The following is a 16,301-nucleotide window of genomic DNA, read 5'->3' on the forward strand; positions in this document are numbered from 1 at the left end:
ATTGGTGCCTCTTCTGATGTTAATCCTATTACTTCAAAATCATTCTTAACCGAATCCAGGTACCTTCTCCTCGGTCTGCCCCGACTCCTCCTACCCTCTACTGCTGAATCCATGAGTCTCTTCGGTAACCTTGCTTCTCCCATGCGTGTAACATGCTAAGTATTAACACGAATTCTTTGCCGAAGATTGGGAAACCTGGTTGAAACTGACCTCTGGGAAGATCAGTTTGGATTCCGGGGAAATGTTGGAACACGCAAGGCAATACTCACCCTACGTCTTATTTTAGAAGATGGGTTACGGAAAGGCAAACTTACATGTATAGCATTTGTCGGCTTAGAGAATGTTTTGACAGTGTTGCCTAGAATACTGTTTTTGACATTCTTAAGGCAGTCGGGGTTAAATACAGCGAGCGAAAGGCTATGCACAACTTGGGCGTGAAAGGGAAGCTGTGGTTGTGAAGGGAGTGCGGCAGTGTTGTAGCCTATTCCCGATGTTATTCAATCGTTACACTGGGCAAGCGGCCGCGCGGGGTAGCCGTGCAGTATCTGGCGCCATGCCACGGTTCGCGCGGCTGCCCCCGTCGGACGTTCGAATTCTCCCTTGGGCATCGGTGTGTGTGTTGTCCTTGGTGAATGTTAGTTTAAGTTGGATTAAGTAGTGTGTAAGCCTACGGACCGATGACCTGAGCAGCTTGGTCCCATAGAACTTACCACAAATTTACAATTTCCACTAAGCAAGCAATAAAGGAAACCAATGAAATATTTGTGGTAGGAAACAAAGTCGAGAGAGCAGAAATAAAAATTTTGATGCTTGCCTATGGCAACATAATTCTGACAGGGACAGTAAATAACTTCGCAGAGCGGTAGAACGGAATGAACAGTTTCCGGAAAGGTGAATATAAAATGAAGAGCCAAGAAACTGGTACACCTGCCTAATATCGTGTAGGGCTCCGCGAGCACGTAAAAGTGCCGCAACGGGACGTGGCAGGGACTCGACTAATGTCTGAAGTAGTGCTGGAGGCAATTGACACTATGAATCCTGCAGAGCTGTCCACAAATCCGAAACAATACTATGGGGTGGAGATCTCTTCTGTACAGCACGTTGCAAGGCGTCCCAGATATGCTGAATAATATTCTTGTTTGGGGAGTTTGTTGGCCAGCGGACGTGTTTAAACTCCGAAGAGTGTTCCTGGAGCCACTCTGTAGCAATTCTCGATGTGTGGGGTTGTCGCATTGTCCTGCTGGAATTGCCCTAATCCGTTGGAATGCACAATGGACTTCAATGGATCCAGGTGACCAGACAGGATGCGATTGTACTTGTCACCTGTCAGAGTCGTATCTAGACGTATCAGGGCTCCCATAACACTCCAACTGCATACGCCCCACTCCATTACAGAGCCTCCAACAGCTTGAACAGTTACCTGATGACCTGCAGGGTCCAGGGATTCATGAGGTTTTCTCCATACCCGTACACGTCCATCCGCTATACATAATTTGAAAATAGACTCGTCCGATCAGGCAACACCTTTCCAGTCATTAGCAGTCAATTTTCGGTGTTGACGGGCCCAGGCGAGACGTAAAGAAATGTATCGTGCAGTCATCAATGGTACACCAGTTGGCCTTAGGCTCCGAAAGCCCATATCGACGATGTTTCGTTGAATGGTTCGCACGCTGACACTTGTTGATGGTCAAGCATTGAAATCTGCAGCAATTTGCACAGGGGTTCTACTTCTGTCACTTTGAACGATTCTCTTCAGTCGTCGTTGGTCCCGTTCTTGCAGGATCTTTTTTCTGTGCAGCAGTGTCGGAGATCTGATGTTTTACCGGATATTCACGGTACACTCGTGAGATGGTCGTACGGGAAGATCCACACTTCATTGCTACCTCTGAGGTGCTGTGTCCCATCGCTCGTGCCCCGACTACAACACCACTTTCACACTGACTTAAATCTTGATTACCTGCCATTTTAGCAGCAGTAACCGATCTAACAACTGCGCCAGACACTTGTTGCCTTACATAGCCGTCGCCGATCGCAGCGCCGAATTCTTCCTATTTACATATCTCTGTATCTGAATACACACGCCAGTACCAGTTTCTTCGGCACTTCAGTGTAAGATGAACGCGAGCAAAATCAGAACAAGGATAATGGAATACAGTCGAATTAAACGAGGTGATGCTGAGGGAATTAGTTTAGGACACGAGACACTTACGGTAATAGATGGGTTTTGCTATTTGTGCAGTAAAATAGCTGATCACCCTCACAGTACAGAGGATATAAAATATAGACTGGGAATGGCCAAAATAGCGTTTCTGAAGGAAAGATGTTTGTTACCATCGAATATACTCGTAGATTTAACTGTCAGGAAGTCTTTTCTGGAAGTATTTGTAGGGAGTGTATCCATGTATGGAAGTGAAACATGGAATATAGGAAAGAAGAGAATAGAAGCTTTTGAAATGTGGTGCTGTACAAGAATGCTGAAATTTGATGGGTAGGTCGCATGACTGTTGAGGAGGTACTGAATAGATTCTGGGACATCAAGGGACCATCAGTTTAGTTCTGGAGAGAAGGGTCTGTGTGTGTGTGTGTGGGGGGGGGGGGGGAGGGGAGGTAAAAATTAGTGACCAAGGGATAAATACAGAAAGCAGGATTTAGTCTGCAGTAGTTATTCGGAGATGAAAAACCTGGCATAGAAGAGTAGCATGGACAGCTGCATAAACCAGTCTTCAGACAGAAGATCGCAACACAGCAACAAGAAAAAGCATAGATGTCACTAACCATGTAAATGTATTATACGCGGATGGCACACTTGTCACTAAGCTTGGCTCAAATGGCTCTGAGCACCATGCGACTTAACTTCTGAGGTCATTAGTCGCCTAGAACTTAGAACTAATTAAACCTAACTAACCTAAGGACATCACACACGTCCATGCCCGAGGCAGGATTCGAACCTGCGACCGCAGCGGTCGCTCGGCTCCAGACTGTAGCGCCTAGAACCGCACGGCCACTCCGGTCGGCTGTCACTAAGCATGTGAATGTATAACACGCTGCGATGTATACGATAATTATTAGGGTATTAGAGCCACGCTTCAGAAAATCAGTTTACAACACTTATTTACGTCGACAACACCGCTGGAGTCACTGAAGATGTGCAGATTGAAGTTCTGTTTGCTATTATACACGTCAATTTGTTCTACTACGATATTTGTTCTACTGCGATATTTGTTCTACCCTGAGATGACGAGTGTGGTGTCATCGCCAGACACCACACTTGCTAGGTGGTAGCTTTTAAATCGGCCGCGGCCCGCTAGTATACGACGGACTCGCGTGTCGCCACTGTCAGTAATTGCAGACCGAGCGCCACCACACGGCAGGTCTAGTGAGACGTACTAGCACTCGCCCCAGTTGTACAGCCGACGTTGCTAGCCATGGTTCACTGAGAATTACGCTCTCATTTGCCGAGACGATAGTTAACATAGCCTTCAGCTACAGTTGCTACGACCTAGCAAGGCGCCGTATTCAATTGCTATAATACTTCTGTATCATCAAGAGCAATGTTCTACAAATGTGGATTAAAGTTAAGTATTCCAGAAGCTACGTACTTTTCTTTATAGCATTCATTCCGTATCCTGTTTCAGACCTCACGCCAGCCTGCTTGAATTTAACGTGTGCATTTCGGCCTTCTCTAGCTATACAACAACGAGGTTGACGTAGAAGAAGAAGTCGTCGCTGGCGTCATCAAACAAGTCTAACAGCACCCAACAACAGATACTATATTTGTCAGTGGAGCAGAAGGAGTTGGCCACCAATACATTCTTTAGATCCGGCTTAAACTGACCTTGATTAGTAGTTAAACTTTTTATAGTTGCTTGCAAGTTATTGAAAATGTGTGTTCCTTTCTGGACCAAGTAACTGATTTAAAATCTTCATGAATATTATTCTCATGTTTAGTGTTTATTCTATGTACTGTGGTACTGGTTTGGATAGAAGATATATTATTTAAGATATATTTCAGTAAGGAAAAAGTAAGAAGGAAAGCAGTAATTAGTACCCAAGTTCCTTCACCAGACCTCTATAAAACATCCGTAAGTTCACACGACAAACAGCTCATATAACATGCATTTGGAATCAAAGAACTAACGTTGCGGAATGACATTACGTTATGAAAGTCAGAGAATCATGCTGGCGTTTGTATTATGTTTGGCAAAATCTACATTTTCAAATAAAGACCAGTTTCGACATTTCATCCGTTCTGTGGTATGCTGCACCAAACATAATTTATTATCAAGCCGTAATTCCACGAGTTTAGCACAGTCAGCGTCTTCTGTCTGACTGTCGACATATTTTAGACATATATTCGGAGGAAACATGTTAAAAATATTCTGACCTGCATGCAGTAAATATGAGTATCTTATTAATGTCCATGAAAATTTGGTTAACTGAGAATCCTAAACCATAATTTATTTGCTTTTTGTTGCTGTGTTTGTCACCAACAAATGAAACAACTTTTTCGTCTATTAATGTTAGTGCTGAAGGGTTATTAACATACACTAGAAAAAGTAAGGGCCCTAATATGGCACCTCTTGAGGTACCAAACGTAATTATATCTCTTTTGTATGTTGACAGCTTAATAAAAACTCTTCTATTCACACGTTTTCTTTTCTGTCAAGGAGATACGATTTGAGACATTTCCGACTTTAGAATATCGGCACGAACTTTGAGATACGAGGTAGGCTATCGCGCGTTATAGTCGTCCAAGATTAAGTGACACTGGCCGTGATTTATTGACATTAACTTAATAATAATTATCAAAGAATTATCGGAAGGACAGTAAGCGTTTTTGATGCTTAAAGCAACTGTGAGTTGATTTACTGTTTGAATACGACAGATATTAATCACGGACTAGTCCACTAGTTGATACGTTGCTTAGCAACCCACAAACAGATAGTGATAGAATTACCGGAACGATCATTTCAATCATTATTGAGCACTACACACACACACACACCAAAGTACTAACTATTCTCGTTGTGAATGACATTTGGAACCGATGAGTTTTGTTTTAGCTACTTGGGATCAATAAACTTCATCCTAAGTTGAAACTTTATAAACTGTGTCGTGTTCCTTCAGTTGGTAGAACGATAGACATTATAGTCTACACTACAGTTTACCTTTTTCTCAAAAAGAGAGCACTTACCTTTTTCTTTTAGAGGAATGTTCCTGCTTCAGTCATAAACCTTATCAAAACGGAGATACGGATGACACTCACACATAGCACTACGTCACCGTGATCAACCACACGTGTTCCCCCTTTCTCCCTCCCTTTTTGTCTTGAAAACGCTGAAATACAGCGGCGGTAAGAGGAAGGAAAAAGGAAGAGGAGAAGAAAGATAAGAAGAGGAAGAAAGGGCCAAAAAGGGGAGGTCACCATGTGAACTATAGACTGTTAAACTGTTGCCCTACAAAATAATGGAAAAGGAATTGACTGTCTACGAAACAGAACAAGACTCGCAATTAACTCAGTTTACTAGATTAAAATGCACGATAAAAGATTTGAAATACATTAAAAATGCTAAAAGTAATTCCTTTAGGGATCTAGGGTCTGATTTTAATAAACACAGATCAGCGTAAATGAAATTCAGAGGTCATAGTATGATTGCTGAAAGGTTAGTATTAAAAGGCAGATAGCGCTACAGAAGGGTATGCATTTGTTTCTACGGCTGTAGTTGAAAGCATATTGATCGGAACACTGCAAGCAAGTCTTTAGATGATGCTTGAAATTACTGAAACTCGGTAATAACGATTTGACTGTTCCTACAATTCATCTCGCTGTCGTGGCCGGATCTCACCACGTTAACCTGTAGGTGGTAGAAGATGATAATGATGATGATGATGGATGATGATGATGATGAGGTCCCATACTCCGAGGAGCCTAGAGAACGAGGCGGGAAACCCGCACCGCCGTATTGGGCAAGGTCCTAGCGGAGGTGGTTTGCCGTTGCCTTTCTCCGACAGTAATGAGCATGAATGATGATGATGATGACGGCACAACAACACCCAGTCATCTCCAGGCAGGGAAATTCCCTGACCCCGTGAGCAAGCAGCGAGAACGCTAGCGCAAGACCACTAGTTGCGGACGTGGTGGAAGAAGTGGCTGCAGAATCAGTAACTGATTTCGAACCAAAGACTTGCATCTGTGACTAAGTCTAAATCAGTCGGAAAAACTTCATCAAGATGGCTTAAAGAGGCGCCTGGCTGCAGAGACTCTTTGTCAAAGAGCTCATCTCGTGATGGTCAGTGGCTGCAAAGAGCCTGACGGTGAAGAAACCTGGCAGAGAAGAAGGTTAGCATAGCAGCAACTTGTGCCGTCTGATTCCTAAATGGAAGACTTAGGTCTCTACAGTTTTCTTTCGCCACAACATTTTGATTGGCTGAACTATGGACTTTCTGAGCGCTGACCAGTGAAAAGATATCTTAAAAGAATCTGGTGTCCTTCCTTGACTCATGTTTCAGGTAGTTAAGCAGCAACACGCTCTCTAATTGTTGTCTGTCTGTGACCAGCGAGGTTGGATCTGTGTAACGCAGCCATGTTTCTCTCACTAATGTCTAATTTATTTAGGACACGCAGCATACACGCCTTCAAAGGCTTCCTGACCACCCTGGTCCTCAATTCACTTTTAGATGTTATCTATAGCGGTTGGTGTATTTCGAAGGAAATGTGCTTTCTATAGCTCTGTTCACTAAAGCGTTCTTCCGGCTCTTGCCAAAAACGGCTCATCTCCTCGTTTCGCACACAGGTTGTTAAGATTAGAGTTCGCCAGTGTCCCTGGACCGTGGGAGATAGTATTGTGACTCTTGGCGTCGGTGACCAAAGGCGGCTTATTCAAAGCACTGGCTGGTCTGAATGCATGGAGCAGATGACGTGCAGTCGTTGATATAAAGGGCACATGTGAAACAAAGTCAAGGCCTCCGTGGCGCAATCGCCTAGCGCGTTCGGCTGTTAACCGAAAGGTTGCCCGCATCTCGTGGTCGTGCGGTAGCGTTCTCGCTTCCCACGCCCGGGTTCCCGGGTTCGATTCCCGGCGGGGTCAGGGATTTTCTCTGCCTCGTGATGGCTGGGTGTTGTGTGCTGTCCTTAGGTTAGTTAGGTTTAAGTAGTTCTAAGTTCTAGGGGACTGATGACCATAGATGTTAAGTCCCATAGTGCTCAGAGCCATTTGAACCATTTAAAAGTTCAGTTACAGATACCTTCTACAAGAATCCCCACTACCCGTGAGATATATCGATACTTGCGGCGTCATCATGGCAGCAATGTTGTCGAACTTAAATACCCAACACGAAACTGGCGACAGATTTGGCGAGCTGTTCATACACCTCTCCTCACCACAGCAGCGCGATCGTCGTGGTATACATTAATCAACCGCAAGACAGTCAACCGCCAACGATTGTACGACATTCGCATGGTAGATTCCCCGCTCTGTCTTATATGTGGCATGCAGGACACCGACGAACATTCTCTGCAGTGCGGTGAGGCAAAGGATGTTTGGCGGCTGACGCAACGCATCATGGCCCTCCTCCGACGCACCGACGAATCCACGATCACGACGGACGCTTTATTTTTCCCTGGCGCTGTCTTTCTCCCCTCACAAAAAACATCGGCAATCCGGTGGATTGGAGGACACGCATCACACTACGTGCTCTCGCGGACCTTGATATCGGGCATGGACTATTGGCATTATCTACTAGAACAACACGAAATCATCCGACGTCGCTCTAAATATAAAACGCATTTTGCGAACTTTCTAGGCAGCATGTTTCATAACCCCCCCAAGCGGTGGGGAGTCCCAGGTTTACGTTGTTTCCAGGGATAGGATTTACTCCCAGTGAAGTGACGAGGATGTCACTTCGGCCCTATATTTTTTTCCCTTCTTTTTTATATTTGATTTTTCTTTTGGGACATTAAATGACTAAATAAAATATTATTGTTACTAACAAAAAAAATTACAATGTACAATGTTTCCTTCCTGCTGCCTCTCCCTTATCCTGTCAGGAGATGGGGACACCGTGGCCAGGCCTCCAAGTACGACCCCTGCCCAACTCTGCCCCCTGACCTACTTAAATAAAAAAAAAAAAAGAAAAAGGTTGGTGATTCGAGCCCACCCGGGGGCGAAATAGTTTTAACCGTCACGGAGGTGAGGACATACGTCAAGTTTGTTAGAGACACACAGCTAGTGTGACAATTTGGCTGTGTCTGAGTGATGCCACAGGGGCAGTCTCCCTGCCAGCTGACGTGACCCGCTGCACTCCCATTCGCTTACAGTCCAAGGCAATTTGCTTTCGTAGTGGCCTCTCATTTCGGTGAACATGTAATCGGTAAGAAAATGTAATATACTTTAGTTATGTACTTGCAAAAATGGCTCTGAACACTATAGGACTTAACATCTGAGGCATCAGTCCTCTAGAACTTAGAACTACTTAAGCCTGACTAACCAAAGGACATCACACACATCCATGCCCGAGGCAGGATTCGAACCTGCGATCGTAGCGGCCGCGTGGTTCCAGACTGAAGAGCCTAGAACCGCTCGGCCACACGGCCGGCTATGTACTTGCAATCACTGGCAATCATTTGTGGGCGAGGATTAATTATTCTGATTTTATTGACCTTTTAAATTCTTTTTCGTGTCAGCTATTGGATATTTTTGGAAAAAAACGGTCTCGTAACATAGTCATGTACTCTTAAAGCTAGCTGCTTCTCCTCATCTCTGTTTCTACCGACATGTTCCTTCACCATAGGTAACATTGTCTTTAATTCGGCACCTGGTGTTACTGTTTTCTTTTTTTTTCCCTCGCAATACGTTTGCTTTGATTTCTGCTTTACTATCATCTACATCTTGTGGTGGAATCAATCTGTTCAGTTTAGCGTAGGCTTGCGAAATACACAGTGCTACTAACACTGACTTGAATGGAGTAGCTCTCATGGGTGTGTGCAACCTTTAAACGTGTCCTGGTATACAAACTTATATTCTTTCTTAAGAGGAAAATTACTGAGATCTGTTAAAATAGACACAATCTTTCTGAGTGAACTGTCAGAGTGCAATTGCTTATTCATTTTTGATAAATCGAATAGTCACCGAAGGCTTGACATTCCTATCCTGGGGAGACTGTTCATCATGTATTCACCACATGCTGTTCTCTTTTCTGGTGCCATCTGTTCTTGGTACGGACCACATAACGGTAAACGACAAAATGGAGTGGCATGAGCTTGTTAAGAATAGTAAAAAGCTACGTATTTGCAAGACAACACTGCCACTTTCTGTAGTGTAACAACACTGTTACTTTTCCGTCACAAACACGAAAGAACATACCGCATCCACAACACAACAATGTTTCTTGCGTACTACATTGTAAGAGGTCCATGAATAAGGAATTTATTGCTAGCGCACTCGAGCAAATGTAACTTCGATGGATCGCTCACGCGCTGCCTGCCATATGTAAGCTACAATAGAATCGCAGACCAGAGAGCAGTGTCGGCAACAGTAGTAGTTTTAGCTCGCAGTCGGGTGGTTGCGCCCATTGTGGAGAGCGATGGCAGTGCCTGAGTGATGTAGTATAAGATAAAACCAGCTGCGAGCATATGTAATTTGTAACAACTGATTTTGTACTATTGTTATATCAAGTCCCATGCCAATGCTTTAAAAAATCTTTTAATAATAATCTTTCTTATAAAGATAACTTTTGACAATCATTCATCTGAATTTAAAGATTTTACTAGTTTCTCCTATCCATGGTCATCCCTATTATCGTAAAGAAAAATCAGTTGTTTCTTTTTATACATAACAAATCTAGTGGCCAGCATTGCACTGGGCAGTGCCAGAAAAATTTCTTAAAGGAGCAGATATATATGCGTTATTCGGCCACTTCATTGAGATAAGAATTTTCAATTTGTTCAGAATGACCTTTCAGGGCCATGACGCATCACTGCTGACGTCCAAAATTTACCAGTTTAAATTCACAGTTAATTATTAAAAGGTTATATATGAGCCACGATTTAATTGAGAGGTTAGTCACGCTTTTATTCCGAGGTACGGAAATAAATAAACTGTTGGGAGGTTACAGCCGACATCGATACCACAGACATCAGCGATGTCTCGCTGCAATCCCCAACAACGAATGTGAGAAGCAGAAGAAAACAAGCTCTCTCAGCACAGCAGTGCCCTCACACGGAGTCAAGATACAGACGGGCATGGAAGCACTCTGCCCCAGTTCATGCCCTCAAACGGAGCAGTCAACATCACCGAGTAGGGCTGAAGCGTTGTTCAAGTCTCAGATAGAAGTGTACTTTTGTAAATGTTGAACACACTACTTCATGAGAACAGTTTGTTAATTCGTGTGTCACGTGATGCTTTGATAGTCATTCACAGTTGTAAGTTACCAAGCACTCCTTTGGCAAGCGATTGTATCAAGTTAAGTAAATCTTTTTATCAATCATGTATAAAACGAACTAACATTTCATGTGTTTTCAAGATGAGCCATCTCCCAGAGCAATGAAAGAACCCACGGTTATGGCCGGACAACTGCAGTTTCGTCTGGTCGTAAGAAGGCCATCCAAAGGATAGTTTATCGTCTTAAATGTTAACATCCACCTGCTCAATCAAGGCGGTCGAAAAGGTGGAAGTTTTAGTTGGACACATGTTCACTAGGCAGCCATTGATTCTCTAAAAAAGCCTTTAGCTATCACTCCTTTTTTTCTTTGGGGTTAAAACCAGGATTTTGTGGAGAAAACAGATGCATCAAACAGTGGCCTCTCTGCCGTGTTACTTCAGGAAAAGGTAGGCTATGTTCTGTGATCCTCGTCGGAACTTTAACAAATGTAATCGATGTACAAGTTGGAAGCTTTAACTGTTATTTTTACTCTGGAAAAGTTTGGCTATACTTCGAACATGAAACTTTTTATTTAGAGACTGACAGCCAGGCATTGAGTAGAGTAGGCCTACTTGCTAGGCATATAAAAACTGATCGCATTGCCCAATGGGCAATACGAATCTCAGGTTTTAATCCTGAAAATCAGATTGCTGATATGCTGAGTCGTACGTTTCAGGAAGAGCCGTATACCTCGCATCACAGTATCATTGAGAAACCATCTGAAAGTCTTGATGTTGTGTTAACTGAGATTCCCTATTACTTAGCAGCCTCACGAAGGGGCAGGATCTGGATGTTGATAAATTCCTGAAAAACTTGGTAAAGGGGACATAATTGCTCGATATCCGATTGAAAAAGCGTTATCGTGTCAGCGAACGACGATCAGTTTAAAATTTATTTATCAAAGCAGCTGATGCCGGCTGTTTTCAATTACTTTCATCCGTCTTAGTGTGACGGGAATTCGGATTTCGCTAAGACGATTCAGAAAATTAATGATGTGGAAGGGGATTCATCTGACGTTAAGAAATCAGTTGGCAAGTGTGAGTTATGTAATGTAGCTAAGCTCAATCCCAACGAGCGTCAAAGTCTGTTGCGTTGTTCAGGGTGAAATAGACCTGTGGGCAAGGTCCTTGTTGATTACATGGGACTACCACCATATGCTATAACCGGGTATCACTATATATTTCTTGCAGTGGATGTATTTAATACTACATTTGACTGGCTCATTTCTAGTAGATCAGTTACAGCTTTCCAACCATTCACTATCTGACTACCATTTTCTTTATTTCTGGGTTACCTAAGGTAAAAAGATAATGTGGCCATCTTACTTTCTAGTTAAAGTTTTGCTTTGAACATGCCATATCTCATGTTACTACCAGACACTATTTTTCCCAGCCGTCCTTTGCGTAGCTTATCAACCGCAAGTCAGCCTTGATCATTCATCATTCCAATAACCAGTCACGATGGTATAGTTCAGTCGGTTGGTTGGCTTCCTGTATCTACATGTACGTAGATACTCCGCAAGCCGTCATACGGTGTCTGTCAGATGGTGCCCTGTACCACTGCCAGTCCTTTCCGTTTCTATTCCAATCGCAAATAGAACGCAGGAGGAACTACAATGTATTTGCCCCCCTACGAGGCCTAATTTCTCATCTTCTTAGGCCTAACGCGAAATGTGCGTTGGTGGCAGTAGAATCATTGTGCAGTCAGTTTTAAATGTCGATCCTCTAAATTTTTGCCCGCATCTCGTGGTCGTGCGGTAGCGTTCTCGCTTCCCACGCCCTGGTTCCCGGGTTCGATTCCCGGCGGGGTCAGGGATTTTCTCTGCCTCGTGATGGCTGGGTGTTGTGTGCTGTCCTTAGGTTAGTTAGGTTTAAGTAGTTCTAAGTTCTAGGGGACTGATGACCATAGATGTTAAGTCCCATAGTGCTCAGAGCCATTTGAACCATCCTCTAAATTTTCTCGATAATATTCCTCAAAAATAACTTTGCCTTCCCTTCAGGAATTTCTGTTTGAGCTTGAGAAACATCTTCATAATACTTGCATGTTGTCCGAACCTACCGGTAAAAATCTAGCAGCCCGCCTCTGAATTGCTTCGATGTTATCCTTTAATCCGACTTAGTGTGTAACCCATACACTCGAACTCAAGAATGGGTCCCACTAGTGTCCTATATGCGGTCTCTTTTACACTTTCCTAAAATTCTCCCAGTAAACAGTAGTCGATCATTTACCTTCCCCACTACAGTCCTTAAATGCTCTTTCCATTTGATATCGCTTTGTAAAGTTATGCTTAAATATTTAACCGATGTGACTGTGTCACGCAGGAAACTACTAATTCAGCATTCTAAAATTACGGACCTGTTATTCCTACTCATGTGCATTAATTTACGTTTTTCTACTTTTGGAGCTAGCCGCCTTTCGTCACACCACATAGAAATTTCTAGTCATGTTGTATCCTCCTACAGTCACCGAGTGACTGCAGCTTCCCGTGCACCACAGCATCATCACCAAACAGTCGCATACTGTAGCTTAACCTGTGTACCAGATCACTTATGTATATAGAAAGTAACAGCGTCGTATCACACTTTCCAGTTGCTGTTCTCACTATACCGGTTTCTCTGATGAACACTCGCCATAGAGGACAACGTTCTAAGTTCTGTTACTTAAGAAGTTTTTGAGCCGCTCACATATTTGGGAACCTATTCCTTATGCTCGGACGTTCGTTAAGTCTTCAGTGGAGCATGGCATCAAATACTTTTCGGGTATCTAAGAATAGGAAATCTGCATGTTGCCCTCCATCCATAGTTCGCAGGATATCATGTGAGAAAAGGGTAAGCTGAGTTTCGCACGGTCGATGATTTCTAAAACCGTGCTGATTCATCGACAGAAGCTTCTCCGTCTCAAGGAAATTTATTATATTCGAACTGTGAATATGTTCAAGAATTCTGCAACAAACTGATGTTAAGGATATTGGTCCGTGATTTTGAGCCCGTTCTTTTACCCCTCATGTATACAGGAATCAGCTGGGTTTTTTTTCCAGTTGCTTGAGGCTCTGCACGATAAATGTAAGGTAACTAAGGGGCCAGTACCATTAAGTATTCGTCGTAAAACCGAACTGGGATTCCATCCGGACGTGGTGACTTCTTTGTTTTCAACTCTTTCAGTTGTCTCTCTACGCCACTATGCCCTCCATACGGGAGTCTGTGTTGTGTCAAACGACGGTATCGTAAGATATTGCTTCAGCTTTTCTTTCATATTTAACACCGCAGTACATGAAACTCATAAGACTGCTCCGGCGAAGCTCATGTTGAGCTATCCTACCAATTCTTTGCTTTAGTTATTTACAGACCACTGGCGATCTCTTACCTCAGAAGATACACTAGGATGGTATTAAAAGGAAATGGAATGCGGCCCATCAGACATCCCTTTCGAGCATCAGTGGCAAGCTAGGCGGTATAGCCAAGGTCGTAGTGGGGTTGTGGACTTGGTTTTTGGTTGGTTGGTTGATTCAGGGGAGGGGAGCAAACAGCGATGTCATCAGTCCCATCGGATTAGGGAACGATGGGGAAGGAAGTCGGCTGTGCCCTTTCAACGGAAGCATCCCGGCATTTGCCTGAAGCGATGTAGGGAAATCACAGAAAACCCTAATCAGAATGGCCGGACGCAGGTTTGAGCCGTCCGAATGCGAGTCCAGTGTGCTAATCACTGTGTCACCTCGCTCGGTACTTGGTTATTGCCAAGGGCCTTTGGGCTCGAACTGAAAGTGGACAGGGAATTACCAAAAAGATGTTACCATGTATCATAGAGCCATGTAATGTCCGAAAAATCATACCAGTCAGTTACTCCATCCAGAACCCAAAAACCGAAAACCTATTCTTTGAAGGACATCATCTTTACGCCAGTGACTGTATGAGTTTTTATTACACTATTCCAATTTCGGCCTTAGGCCATTATCAAGTGATATTATGGCTTAAAGCCAAAGCTATAAGGCCATAAAGAGCTGTACGCAGACCACCTCATGAGCTTCTCACCTCCTGTGAATGAAAGTGTCATTGAACCCTGGGGGACAATGGGGGGGGGGGGGGCTGTTTGCGGGTGGAGTTGATGCCGCATGGCCCGCACAGTGTTACTTTGGATGGAAACTCGGTGACATCATACTGCACGTTCGCATTGTCACCTGAAAGTAAGGAGTTTCGAGTTGTGTCTTGAGTCTAAACCGAGCATTGACATGAAAGGGCTACACTTGGTGGGACCGCTAACTTTCTGTCCAGATTATGAGCTGTTTATGCACTGTTGGACGTGCTGTTTGGATTATCTGTGGGTATACAAGCGCAATAAGTAAAACATGTGCCAGTTGCTAATTTGACCGGATTCCGCCGTACTGCTTGTGCATTTTTACAGCATGGAAAGAAGGAAGAACGCAAACCCATGAACGGTGAGCTTTACAATGTACTACGCAAGTACTTGTCAGCTTCTTGTATTAATGAACGCCACTGATCAACTTTGTTTAATGCTTTGATGATGTTTTGGGAGCGTTTGTGCTCAAGTTGTTTACTGCAAGTGGTACACAGTGTTGTCAGACTGGTCACCTACAATTTGGCTGCATAGCATTAAGTATTTTGGTTGCTCATTTTGATGGTTACAGCCGGCCGGAGTGGCCGTGCTGTTCTAGGCGCTACACTGTGGAGCCGAGTGACCGCTACGGTCGCAGGTTCGAATCATGCCTCGGGCATGGATGTGTATGATGTCCTTAACTTAGTTAGGTTTAATTAGTTCTAAGTTCTAGGCGACTGATGACCTCAGAAGTTATGTCGCATAGTGCTCAGAGTCATTTGATTTGATGGTTACAGGTGCAGTCGTTTTAAAATTACATATGATCGGGCACCTTTATTCTTGGTAAAGGTTTTTAAATATTTTAAACTGTTGTAAAAAGGAAATGCTTCTGAATCTTTGAAATCATATTTTGGGAATCTCTTTTTATTTTTTTATGTGTTGTATTTTGGCCAAGTATTGGTAACACCTTGTTATTTACGCAACAGCCAAGGGTTAAATGTTTATCAAATAGGTCCTTCTGAATTAGGAACTGTTCCAGCACCGTTACTCAGATATTAAGTTACATTACCCAATATGATTCACTGTCATTTTGAAAGTATTTTTTTATTTTTGAAACTGTTCATTTATTTTAGAGTGTAAAAGATTTTATTTGCTTATTATATTCTAAGACATTTATTATAATTGCTTTTTATGTGTGTTTGAGATCATTGTAGGGTGTCATCCCTCTGTATAATAATTGATACCTGTTTGGGAAGAGAACATATTCGAGATGACGGACGCTAGAGTTACTATGTAAAATTGTTGTAAAATGTTGCATCCACAAATGGATTTTATCTAATTTAATATTTAAACTGTACATGTTTCAAATAAAACATGTTTTTAATTTTTCGTGCCATTTATTGTCGTTATTCAGATATCTAAGCCGGACTTGTCGTAGGAGTTTCTTGATAAAATGAAATCATGAAACGTTGTATGCGTTTATTTCTGCGTACTTGTGCTTCGTAAATTACGCTACCATACTGAGTGTATTTTCGTGGGGCAATTTTAAGAAAGTTCATGGCAAACACCTTCGAAATCATACAGATTACTTTTCAAATATCTTCTTATGACAACCAGATGTGAAAGAGAGGACGAACTGGTGATGTTCAGAGAATTTAACTTCCCTTACACAATAACATTGTTTAAAAAAAAGCCACCATGCCTGCAGACGGATCATCTGGAAAGCGGGAACGTGTTCATTCGAGGCGACGGTGTGTGTAGCGTAGCTTTCCCTTCCTACAGCGTATGTTATCGCAGCCCATTTGCCTGTAATAAGCCGTGATGCTCGCGCC

Source organism: Schistocerca cancellata, chromosome 5 (assembly GCF_023864275.1).
Source record: "Schistocerca cancellata isolate TAMUIC-IGC-003103 chromosome 5, iqSchCanc2.1, whole genome shotgun sequence".
NCBI lineage: Eukaryota > Metazoa > Arthropoda > Insecta > Orthoptera > Acrididae > Schistocerca > Schistocerca cancellata.